Source organism: Hevea brasiliensis, chromosome 9 (assembly GCF_030052815.1).
Source record: "Hevea brasiliensis isolate MT/VB/25A 57/8 chromosome 9, ASM3005281v1, whole genome shotgun sequence".
Classification (NCBI taxonomy): domain Eukaryota; kingdom Viridiplantae; phylum Streptophyta; class Magnoliopsida; order Malpighiales; family Euphorbiaceae; genus Hevea; species Hevea brasiliensis.
The window spans coordinates 37,484,817-37,496,155 of record NC_079501.1 but is presented as its reverse complement, the minus strand read 5'-3'; the positions used below and the strand labels follow the sequence as shown (position 1 = coordinate 37,496,155).

General features: G+C 34.5%; 1 non-coding gene across 1 annotated transcript; it reads left to right on the top strand.

Moving 5' to 3' along the window:
* The first annotated feature begins 9,613 nt into the window (after positions 1-9,613).
* On the top strand, positions 9,614-9,721 carry LOC131183627 (small nucleolar RNA R71). The gene has a single exon (XR_009151667.1). It is a non-coding gene; the product is annotated as a small nucleolar RNA R71 (small nucleolar RNA).
* The last annotated feature ends 1,618 nt before the right edge of the window (positions 9,722-11,339 follow it).

Genomic DNA, 11,339 nt, shown 5'->3' with positions numbered 1-11,339 from the left:
GGTCATTTTACTACGGCTGGCAAGATTGGTGTTACCCATAATTTTTGGGCTTGTTTAGGTTCTGGCAGTTTTGGACAACTAAATTTGGGTTGGTGTTCTGCATGAAAGTTGTAGTGTTATGTCATGCCTTTCCAATGCCACAAAAATAAGGTCATTTGGACCTGCCTAGGCCAAGTTATGGCCAAATGAACAAACACTGTTTATTTGGTTATTTTTGTACAGTGGCAGTGCACATTACCCAGATTTGACCTAATTGTTCACTATCTAAATGTCATTTTCTAGGCATGGTTTCTAAATGAAAATTGTGTCTTTATGTGTCTAATTTTATTCCCAATTGGCTTCACACTAATTGGATTGGTAAAATTTTAGTTTTAGTCCCTGAAATGGACCTAGGTCAGGCTGTCCAGTAGTGACCCCTCACCAATCCGAATTTGACTTAACTTCTCACCATTCAACACATTCTAAATTACAACATTTAACCATTTTAAACCTCACTTAGGTCAAAGTAAATCTATTTACCAAATTCTCAATTTTTTCCCCCAAACCCTAAGGGTCAAGAACCCTAATTTTTCTACTTGATTAAATTCTTGCAATTAAAGTGTATAAACACTATCTAAACACTAAATTAAGCTTAATTACACTTTTAATTCCCTCAATGTCACACCCTACCCATTCGTAAGGCATAACATGATCCCGTAGTATACCTAATGAATTATCAACTTTGTCTACTGATAACCCATTAAATACACTACAAGGGATTTTAAACCTTTTCTTACTTCTTTTTACAATGGTGAGCACTATTTACATGTCACACCCTACTCCCCCGTAAGATGTAACATGATCCCGTAGTACACCTAATGAATTACCGTACTTCGCCTACCGATAACCCATTAGATATACTACAAGGGATTTTAAAAATAATTTTTTGTGAAATTTAAATCATCGATTAAAATCTGGTGTTATAAAATTTTTTTAAAATTTCGGCAAAGTGCCGGTTGTATTTTGAGAAAACAGTTTTTCAATCTTGCAAAAGAAAATGCTCCCAATATGTTTTCTCAAATACAACTTCAATAACTTCATTTAAACTTATAATTCAAATCTCAATAATCAAATTAATCTCCTCATAAAAGAAACATTTCATTGATTACAAGACTCAAAATTAATATTACAAAAACTATTCAGATAAATGAAATCCCAAACTTACATTTACAATAATTTACATTTAATTACATACCAAAATATTTTACAAGAGTTTTTGTACAACTGCTCAAATAATTTACATACATATTATTACATGCATACATCAAAACCTATGTACATGGGTATACCTATAATATACCTGGAACTGATCTGAAAGTGTCTTCAAAGAAACTTACTGCTCTATGCTCTTTTTACTTGCGACAGCATACAAAGCTATCGCTGAGTGGTGAACTCAGTGGTGCACAACTATAATTTAAAACATAGTACAATATACATTGACAAAATTTACAGTAAATAATTTGGAAATCTGAATACTCATCAAATTCCAAAACTCAAAATATTCGTTGCCAATAATGTAAATCATTTGTATAAAATGACTTTGATCACGAAATTCAATTTATCAAATCATGACTAACCATTTAAGGTAGTTCCAACAAAATTAATTATACATAAATCATAATTGAAATCATAATTCTTTACTGTTCAAAAACATTCTGTGTCTCAAAAATCATGTTGTATCTCAAAAATCATTCTTTATCTCACTAACTATGCAAGACTAATCCGAAAGGGCCATATTCGATGTGATTCTAACTCTCTATGGTTGGGGAGGTCGAATCATCGTGCACAGTACCATCACAATAATGAATCTTCCGCAAGGGCCATAACGATAAAATAAACTTAGATCTAACCTCAAATCAGAGGAAAATCTAAGCCTGTGCACGTACCATGGTAATCAAAACACAACTAACTCCATTGTCTTCTCAACAAATGAGAGAGACGGGTAATAACCTAGTCAAGCATCTATAGTGAGATATAAAACAATATCACAATCCTTTTAGTGAGCATAAATCACAATATAATTTGATTCAAAGTCAATTCTAATATCCAATAATTTTTATGCTCATCACAATTCAAATCATAAATTTGCATTTTCCATGAAAATTACCATCACAATTCAAAACATGTTCTATCACAATTTTCCAAAACATAATTTATTAAATCCATAACAATGCTTAATACTTGTGGAAATACCATTTCACAAAGCTAAATTCATACATACTATAATGATGTGTCCCAACAGCAAGTGCACGGGTCGTTCAAGTAGTATATAAAAAGATATCGTTCCCACGAGGAGTTGTGTTAATGATTAAATTTTTGATATAAAATAAAATATGTTAAAATTGTATTTTAATCAAATTAATAAAAAAAATTTAGGAATTTGAAGCATAAGGTATGAAAATGCAAAACTAAATTTAAACAATGACTAATTTAATAATTCACAAAATAAAGAAATTGATAATAATGAAAATTAATAAAATGAGATTAAACTAAACACTCAAAAGTAAAATTCCAAGCAATAATTGATGAAAGACGATTCTGGAGTTAAGGGTTCATATTTAAGTCATTTTGGGATTTTTCCTAGCTAGCCCAATCCATGAAATTTATGGGTTTAAAGGAGATTAATTCTAAAATCCTTTGAAAACTCTTTCGAGTGAGACAAAGAGTGCCTTAATTAACTTAATCCTACTTTCGTGGAGTTAAAATTAACCAAGACCCATTAGGTTCTTTAATCAATCTATTAAAACCCTCTTAACCCTTAGTCTATTTCTAGATCTAAGTTAATTAAGTCCAATTTCTTGATTAACTATCACTTGGTTTTCTCCTTTCGGTGCTTCAACCAAAGATTAAGAACATAACTTAATGGGGCCCTTCATTAAGCATGTGAATAAGCACACAAGAAATGGATTAAACCTCATAAATTCATTAAATTGGGACTAACCCAGTTCAAATCCACAAAAATAACTAAATATTACATCATTTACTCTATAATCAAAGTAAAACTACTCACTATCCTTAATGTTTACAAGATATCCTTAGTTTGTATGGAAATAAAGCTTTAATCTAAGCTAGGAAACAAGAAACTAAACACTAGAAATGTAGGAAAAATGTAAGAAAGGAAAGAAATCTCCAAATCTGATTGGAAATGGTGTGGGAGAGATTTGTGACTCTTCAGCTGCCCTTTTGCTCCTCCTCCTTTCCTTTTTTTCTGCTCCTCTTCTTCCTTCCCCCTAAAATGGGAAATAAGGCTATTTATAGCATTTTCTGACATGGAGCCCTAAAATGGTGTGTTTTAGGAGGAATTTTCTGAGGGAATCTTCTGCCAGCTCATTAATGAAACCTTTGTGGAACTGCATAAGTGGACTGCATAAGTTATGCAGTCCCTTATGCAGTTTTCGGCTGGTTCTGGTTCACTTATGCGAAACTGCATGACTTGGTGCATAGGTTATGCACAATTCCGTGAGATTGCATAAGGGAGGCGTGAATCTGCATAAGCCATGCACTCTCCTTATGCACCATTCGGCAGGTATTGGAACAGTGATTTTCCTCCTTATGCAGATCTGCATAGCTTATGCGGCAAGTTATGCACAATTTGGTCAATGCATATTTCAGCTTGAAAACTTGTTTTTGACATCTTTGGCTGTAGAAGTCACTCCTCAATGGCAAAATTTCTCTTCAGTCCTTCAAAAACACCATTTTTCCTACAAAACAAAGTAAAAATTACAAATTAATCCAAAATTGACAATTATGAAAAACTAACTAAATAACTAATGAAATTAGCTAAAAATGACTAATAATAAAATAAAATAGCTATGAAATTAGACCTAAATGACTATGCAAAATGTATGCATCAAATACCCCCAGACTCAAGCTTTTGCTTGTCCTCAAGCAAACTTTAAAATATGATGCAAAAATTTTTAGGGGTGCCTTATCCAAAGAGCTATGAAAATCACCTATTAAAGTAACTTAACACACCTTTAGCCATACCAGCAATCCATATACCCATCCTTCAAAATGCAAAGAATCTAATGCTTATCCAAGCTTTCACCGCTTAGCCATCAAGTAAATTATCATTCAAAATCCCCAAACCAACCAATCAAAAGAGAGAGTCATGCTCAAAAGGAATTCTAGGACAATCAATAACCAAAGTGTCTCTATATAGAATGATGGAATTAAATGAATGAATAGATAATTTTCCAATCCCATAGGCAAATTCCCTATTCCTATCTCCACTAATGTAGCAAGTACTATCAAGAGATCAAAGGTCTTTTTAGGGATGTAATGGGGCCATGGGGTTCAAAAATGAGGCTAAGAAGAAAAATGGGTAAAAAGGATTCAAAGCATGAGAATATTTTCAATTTTGACAACATAAGGTACACTTCTTATTTTATTATATTTTTTTCTTTTTCTCTTTTTTTTTTTATATATGGAGGAGAGAAATACACAATGAGAATTGTCAAGTGCTAGCATAGTTTACAAAACACATAAAAATGGAGGGACATTTTGATTCTTTAAACTTGTATTTTGCATTTTCTTTTGATGATTGTCCCTAAAATTTGCCACCCCCAAACTCATTTCTTTTAATACTTTGGGTGGATTTCTTTCATTTTGAATGACAATGGTGAAAATCACATATACTAGCACTTTTACAAGGTGACAAGCATTTCTTCTCCCTTTTATTGCATTTTTTTCTTTTCTCTTTTTTTTTTTAAACTCATTATTATTTTTATTTTTTTTTTGAATATGTACCTAATGTTATAAATAATTATTCTCATGAAAAGGGTTGGAGTGTTTGGTTCATTGGCTAGGTAACAATAAGGATTTCAAGAAAAATTAGGGATAAAAAAAAGGCTCAAAGGGGTTTGCAAGGGTCAATTTTAATTAGGAAAAGGGCCAAAGGTTTAAAATGAGAAGGTTTAAAATCAAAGAATGCCTAATCATCTCTCTTTTCAAGTACAAGCTGGTATTTCGCCTTGAAAGGTTTAGAAAATTTGTTCTAGGATTGGTGAGACATCATTTGACTACCTTATATCCAATAACTCCCTCTAAACATTCCAATCTCTAAAGGACTAGTTGGGTGGCTTTTTGGCTAAGAAGATATAGGCAAGGGATAGACACTTCAAAACCTTGCACCTCTTAGGAAACTTTCAATGCACAAACCCAACTAAAGGTAAGTCAAATCACTCTCATAGGTAACTTTTCAATGCTCAAGGGATTTGGCAAAAGATTTTAATGCATGATGCATGATTCCTAAAAATGAGCAATGCATTAACTAAATGGAGGAGATCTATTTGTCTATCTGTGTGCAATGTGTACAATTTCTAAGTGATGTATAATGTGTGTGTAAATGTGTTATGTATATGTATGTATGGATGTATATGTAAAATATTTACAATATATGTAAATAGAATGGGATGAGATGCTCCTATACTCAAAATGTGAAGAATGTATGAAAAATGTAGCAAAAATCAAAATATGCACCCCCAAACTCAAAATTAGACATTGTCCTCAATGTCTCAAGCAGTGCATTATCAAAACTCAATGCAAATAATAATTACCAGGAATTGTGAAATTTAAGAGCAAAAAGAAAGAGTTACCTGGTTTAGAGAAGATGAGAATTCAAGAGATAATGGGGATGCATAAGAAGCTGCACAGGTTATGCAGAATAAAGTGCTGTCCAGAACAGGTGCATAAGGAGGGTGCATAAGCTGTGCGGTTCTGCATGAGTGTTATAAAGTGCTGCAAATTGACGTGGGGGGAAAAAGGAGTGAACAGGAATATCGGGAGCTGGAGGTGGGAAAATGGTGCCGAAAACAAATTTTGATTTGAACAGGGCATGTGTTAAGGCTGCATAAGTGAAAAGTGAGTGTGCATAACTTATGCACTCTCTTATGCATATTTCGGTGGGTGATAAAAAAGTGTGAAAAACTGATTATGCAAGAGTGCATAGCTTATGCGCTAACTTATGCAAGTTTCGGCTTGTTTTGGATTTCAGAGAAATAGGTCATGCGGAAGTGCATAAGTCATGCACTCTCCTTATGCAAGTCTCGATAGGTTTTGGCTTTTGGGGAGTGTGGTCATGCAGAAGTGCATAAGCTATGCACTGTCCTTATGCAGGTCTTGGTAGGTTTTGGCTTTTGGGGAGTGTGGTCATGCAGAAGTGCATAAGTCATGCACCCTGCTCATGCACCTCTCAGCAGGTTTTAATTTTCAGGGAGAGTGGTTATGCGGAAGTGCATAAGTTATGCACTCTCCTTATGCACCTCTTGGCAAGTTTTGAAATTTGGGGTTGGTGATTATGCAGAAGTGCATAAGTCATGCACTCTCCTTATGCAGATTTCGGCAAGTTTTGGAATTCAGAGTTTTTGATCATGCGAAAGTGCATAAGCTATGCGCTCTCCTTATGCAGATTTCGGCAGAGAGAGAAAATGCAAGATTTGAAGTCATGCAGAAGTGCATAAGTTATGCACCCTGCTTATGCACCTCTCGGCAGATTTTTATTTTTGGAGAGTTCGGTCATGCGGTAGTGCATAAGTTATGCACTCCCCTTATGCAGATTTTGGTGGAGAGAGAAAATGCAGGATTTGAAGTCATGCAGAAGTGCATAAGTTATGCACCCTGCTTATGCAAGTTTCGGTAGGTATGAAATTTGACAAAAATGTGGCTATGCAGAGTTGCATAAGCTATGCACTCTCCTTATGCAGTTTGCAACAGGGGTGAAAATGGCAAGAATTGTGGTTAGGCAGGATTGCATAAGCTATGCAGTTACTTATGCACAATTCAACAAGATGGAGAGAACAATTAAAAATGATTTGCAAGTGTGCAAAATACCCCAGAATGAAGAAATATAATTCTATGAAGCATAAACCATGAGAAATTTTCACCAAAAACACATCAATATATACAAAGTCCATCAAAATTTCATCACACAAGCTTGTAGAAATGGATCCTGCATAAAAGACCTTTGTGAACCATGCCATTTTGACTCAAATCCTGTAAATCAACATTTAACACATTAAAACTTAATAAAATCTGCATAAAGTTGCATTTTTCCACAAATGAGAAATGACTCCCCAAGTTATGCCAAGAAAATGCAGCATATCCACCTTGAATCTCACAATCCAATTAAGCTCAAAACTACAAAAATGACCACCTTACCACCACATAAACATGATAAGCACAAATACTTAAAAATTACACACCCAACCTCACCAAGAACATAAGTTATCTGCTGCAGACCCCCTCTTTGCTGCAGAATGTCATTTTTTTTTCTCTCTGCATAAACCAAGTAGCAGACCTGCACAGGTTATGCAGCAAAAATCAATCAATTTTGGGAGAGTTTAAGGACAAAATTTTCAGGTTAAGAATCACTCCAGCAGTTCACCAGCCTTCCTCCATTGAAATACATCTACAAGGGACAAGATTCAACAATGTCAAAAATTGAATTTGGGGAGATTTAAGATAAAAACAAAAGCTATGTAAATAAAAGTAAATCAATAAAAGTAAAATAAAAGAACTTGGAGGGCCTCCCAAGAGCGCTAATTTATAGTCCTTAGCTGGACTCTTTTCATTTTTCATGGTGGCTGAAATTGGAATTTATTGCCTCTGTTGCCAATAGGTGCTTCAATGAATCTATACTTCATTTTCTTTCCATCACATGAGAAGATCCTTGTTGATTTGTCTAAAAATCCGACCATTTCTTTCTTGACAACCTTTGGTGCATCTTTTTCTTTGAGAGATGGTTGCTTTACTTCACTTTTCTCCACTTGCTCAACTTGAAAGATTAGTGCCATAGGACAAGGTGGATTACTATTCAAATGTTGTGCAAATGCAGCCTCTTTTGGATTTTCATCATTGATACTCCCTTTATGGATAAGACAACTTTCAAGAGAAGCCTTCGGATAGCTCTTTCTAAAGTGCTCTCTTACTAACTCATCAACTATATCAATTCTCAAACAAGAGTCTACATCTTCATGTTGCTTCTTCTTATCATTGCCAATGTTGAAGACTAAATGATCCTCTCCGACTTTGAGAGTAAGCTTTTCACCTTTCACGTCAATCAAAGCACCAGCTGTAGCCAGGAAAGGCCTCCCCAAAATGATTGGCATATGAGAATCCTCTTCCATGTCCAAAATGACAAAGTCAACTGGGATGTAAAATTTTCCAACCTTCAGTGGTATATTTTCCAAGATCCCTTCTGGATATTTAATTGATCTGCATTCGCAATCAAGAGAAATGTGGGTTGGCTTAAGATCTCCCATGTTAAGCTTCTCATAGATGGAGAGGGGCATAAGGCTTACACTAGCCCCTAAATCACATAAAGCTTTTACAGAACATGATTCCCCAATGTGGCATGGAATTGAAAAACTCCCTGGATCCTTGAGCTTTGGAGGAAGTTTCCTTTGGAGGATAGCACTGCATTCCTCAGTTAAGGCTACAGTCTCATAATCTTCAAGTCTTCTTTTGTTTGAGAGAATTTCTTTCAAAAACTTAGCATAAGAAGGCATTTGGGAAAGAGCATCGATAAAAGGCACATTTATATATAGCTTCTTCAAAACCTCTAAGAACTTCCCAAATTACTTATCAAGCTTGGCTTTTTGAAATCTCTGTGGAAAGGGAAGCTGTGGCTTGTAAGGCTTTGGAGGTATATATTTCTCTTCTTTCTCTCCAACCTCCTCTTTACCTTTTCTTGCACTCCCTTTTTCATTCTTTTGTTTTTCATCTCCCTCAAAATCTTCCTCATTTTCTCTCTTTTCAACTTTTTCACTCTTCTCATTATGCACTATTTTACCACTCCTCAGTGTGATGGCATGACATTGCTCCCTTGGATTTTTTGTTTGACTAGGAAGTTTCCCCATAGAATTGGTACTTGATGAGCATGCTTGTTGTGCAATCTGATTTTTCAGCATCCTATTGTGTGTTTGCATTTGTTCCAGCCTTGCTTTCATCTCTCTCAACTCTTCATCACGCTTAGTTTGATTAGCAAGAATTTGTTGTAATAAAGCCTCGGTGGTGGAACTTTGTTCTTGCTGTCTTGGTAAAGGTGCAGGATTTGCATTCTTTTGCTGAAAACTAGGTGGTTGTTGCCTAGGTTGTTGGTATTGATGCCCTTGTTGTTGTGGTGGAAAGTTCTGAGTTGAAGCTTGATTTTGCTGATTCTCCCATGAAAAATTGGGATGATTCCTCCAAGCATATGAAGGATAATCTACTTCACAGCTCATTGTTCCTTCTGCATAAGTAACTTATTGAGAACTTCCAGAACATGATGATGAACTGACTAGCATACTTAAATCCTCCATTTTCTTAGCAAGGACATTAGTGAGTGCATCAAATTTGGCATTGATCATGTTGAATGGATCAAGCTCATACATTCCAAAGAACTTGCCTTTTTTGAGTTGGAGTTGACCCTCTTGGACTACTCCATAGATGACTGTTCTTTGCTATTTTCTCTAATAACTCATAAGCTTCATCTTCATGCTTAATGATGAATTCCCCTCCAGTTTGAGCATCAATGATTCCTCTGATAGCAGGAGTGACATTTGTGTAAAAATTCTGGTTTATCATCCATTTAGGAATGGCATGATGTGGACATTGTCTCTCCAATTCCTTCCATCTCATCCATGACTCATAAAGAGTCTCATCTTCTCTTGGTCTAAAAGCAATCATTTGATTCCTCAACTCTTGAGTTTTTTCAGGTGGAAAGTATTGGGCAAGAAATGCATCAGTGATCTGCTCCCAATTTGTAATTGAGTTGTGAGGTAAAGAATCAAGCCAATCCAATGCTCTATCTTTCAAAGAGAATGGAAACAATTTTAGCCTTGCTGCATCATCAGATACTCCTGGTTGCTTTTGCATGTCACAGATCATAACAAACTTCTTAAGATGAGTATGCGGATTTTCTTAAAGATGACCTCCGAATTGAGAATTCTGAATCATTTGTAGTACTCCAAAATCCATCTTATAACTGTTTGCATCAATTCTTGGTCTTGCTATACTCTCTCTTAAATCATCAAAATGAGGAAATGTGTGATCCATCATACTTCCCTTAGGCACATTAGCATTTACAACTTCTTCACCATGAGCTGCATTTTCATTGTTTCGATCATTTTCAACATTATCACCACCGATTCCAACTCTTTCTTCAGCCATTTCTTGTTCAATTTTAGCTGCTCTCAAAGCTTCTTTTCTTTTTCTGGTTTCTTTCTTGTTGGCTTTACAAAACTTCTCAATTTCAGGGTTGAACAATAAGGATGTGTCACTTGTACTTCTAGCTCTTCTCATAAAAGATTAAAAGTACCTGAAAAAGAACAAACAAACACAAAATGAAAAGATAACAAAGATAAAACTATAAACAACTAAAATAATCAAGAATTCAATCTTAAACAAATAACTCCCCGGCAATGGTGCCAAAAACTTGATGTGTCCCAACCGCAAGTGCACGGGTCGTTCAAGTAGTATAGAAAAAGATATTGTTCCTACGAGGAGTTGTGTTAATGATTGAATTTTTGATATAAAATAAAATATGTTAAAATTGTATTTTAATCAAATTAATAAAAGAAATTTAGGAATTTGAAGCATAAGGTATGAAAATGCAAAACTAAATTTAAACAATGACTAATTTAATAATTCGCAAAATAAAGAAATTGATAATAATGAAAATTAATAAAATGAGATTAAACTAAACACTCAAAAGTAAAATTCCAAGCAATAATTGATGAAAGATGATTCTGGAGTTAAGGGTTCATATTTAAGTCATTTTGGGATTTTTCCTAGCTAGCCCAATCCATGAAATTTATGGGTTTAAAGGAGATTAATTCTAAAATCCTTTGAAAACTCTTTCGAGTGAGACAAAGAGTGCCTTAATTAACTTAATCCTATTTTCGTGGAGTTAAAATTAACCAAGACCCATTAGGTTCTTTAATCAATCTATTAAAACCCTCTTAACCCTTAGTCTATTTCTAGATCTAAGTTAATTAAGTCCAATTTCTTGATTAACTATCACTTGGTTTTCTCCTTTCGGTGCTTCAACCAAAGATTAAGAACATAACTTAATGGGGCCCTTCATTAAGCATGTGAATAAGCACACAAGAAATGGATTAAACCTCATAAATTCATTAAATTGGGACTAACCCAGTTCAAATCCACAAAAATAACTAAATATTACATCCCTTACTCCATAATCAAAGTAAAACTACTCACTATCCTTAATGTTTACAAGATATCCTTAGTTTGTATGGAAATAAAGCTTTAATCTAAGCTAGGAAACAAGAAACTAAACACTAGAAATGTAGGAAAAATGT